We start from the raw sequence: 2,259 nt of genomic DNA on the forward strand, positions 1-2,259 counted from the left end.
GACCTACTTATAACACAAAAGTGTACTGACTGCTGCCAGAAAAGTGTTCTCGTATTTAAAAAACAGCGTTGTATTTATTCAAGTCACTGAGTTCTGTGTAAAGTCTCAGCAAGTATATTAAATTAATTGTACCTGGTATTTTATTCTTATTGTATATTACGTAATGACTCCAGACTCAGAAAGGACCTCCCCAGTGTCAGGGAGGGCTGCATGGTGATTTGGCAACTTCCCAGGGTTCTTAAGGAATTAAATCTGCAAACAGTATTTTGAAACTGCACTAATTTCCACATCATAGCTTTAATATATAGTAATTTAATACACTATTAATTTTTAAAGCTTATTCTGTATTTAACATTTAATTATATAATTCCATTTTCTAAAGGTCTTTGCACAAAATTTGATTTTACTGTGTCTTTAATTTTGGCATAGTAAAATACTTTTTAAAAAATAAAAATGATTAATTTTGTTTATAATGTTTTTATATCCAAGCATAGGGTTTTAAAGCTGTGCCACCAAACGTACCCATGTCTGTGTTTTGGATTTCCAAAACAATGCAATAGTATTTATCATTTTTCCAAACCAGCCAATACCAAGACTGGTGTGTTTTCAATGATAACTGAACACACTGGATTCATTTCTCTGAAAGTGGATTTTGTGGTCTGTCCGGGGAATGGATCCAGCGTGATCGGTTGGATGAGACGCGCCTGAAGGATGTAAACGTCTGGACAAGCTACTGCTGATGACATCAGCACTGTTGTCATAGCTGGGATTCCCGTTGCCGTCACTGTCACAGCCACCTTCGTGGTCCTGTAATAACGCACCTGGAGGGCTGGGCTGCCTGACCCCGTGGAGAAAAGCCTTCAGCTCCTACTCGTGCCTGCCGTCGTCACACTCAGAGAACAGTGTGTTCCTCTGACAGGACTGAACATGAAGCATCTCCACGTGAAGGGTCTCATCAAGCTTTCTCTGTTACGATGACCTGTGCCTTCTGCTGATACCGGGGCGCCTCCTCTGGTACTTTTAGGTATTCTGTTAATTATGTTTACTTTTTGGAACTGTGTAAGCCTAACAATAAGTAAAAGAACTTTGCCTAAGTTTCTGATTTCTCCAATGTATTTATGAGTGTGGAGTGGGAGTGGGGAGGGCCATGGGGAAAAGGAAATAATGAAATCAGAGGAGGAAGTTGGCAGCTGGGTAAACACAGTTTTTAAAAAGAAAACTAAAAACCTATCCTTTTGAAAGGATAACCATGGACATTGAAGATGTATTTACACATGGTCTATAAAACCATTATCTATTTTATTATATAATGAATTGGAAATATGTTGGAACTGATTCTCATAGAGTTTGTATCTTAAGAACTAGTTTTGAATCTGAACTTTCCTGGACAGACACTGTCCTTTGCATATTTTCTGTGCCTTTTAAATAGGAATTTACTTCAAATGGCTATTTTAATACTGGGGTATCACTGTCAAGGAGTTGCAGGTGGAGTCACTAGAATGCCATTTTTGCTTTTAAGCCACTTCTGCTGATAGAGCCAAAGCAAGCTGCCTGACTAAATAGGACTTTTACATTTTGTAGCAAAATAGAAATACAAACACAAACACAGCCTTTACAGACCGTTTGGGAACAAAGGGCCATGGGCGTGCTAGACTGCCAGTGATGCTCGGCACGGGTGTGTACATATCAGTGCTGAGTTTCCTGATTTACTGAATACCTGCAGTGCTTCCACAAACATATCCATTGCGATTGTTTCTGTATTTTCCTCAAAAATTTATAACAGAGTAGACATTTGTAAGAATGTTTCTGCTGTCTTCTATTCATAATCAGAGATGGAACTTACCTGGACTAAAATGGATCAATCAGATTCATTCAGCAACTATTTCTTAAACGCTTACTACATGTCAGACCTTCCAGGACGACCTTTGCCTCTTGTCTGTCCTCCTTACAGTGTTATCCCCGGCATCCGTGAATGCCTGGCACACAGTACGTGCTATCATTTTATGTCCTCAAGCTTTCTATCAACATGTCACCTGCAAAATATGCTTTCCTTCTATCTATAGTAAGTGAAGGCTTTGGGACTTCTCTGGTCCAATGGCTAAGACTCCCCATGCAGGGGACCCGGGTTCCATCCCTGGTCAGGGAACTAGACCCCACGTGCCGCAACTAAGAGTTCACACACAGCAACTAAAGATCCTTTGTACTGCAATGAAGACCCAGTACAGACAGATAAATAAATATTAAAAGAAAGAAAGGGAA

Source organism: Bison bison, unplaced genomic scaffold, assembly GCF_000754665.1.
Source record: "Bison bison bison isolate TAMUID 2011002044 unplaced genomic scaffold, Bison_UMD1.0 scf7180017864056, whole genome shotgun sequence".
NCBI classification, from domain to species: domain Eukaryota; kingdom Metazoa; phylum Chordata; class Mammalia; order Artiodactyla; family Bovidae; genus Bison; species Bison bison.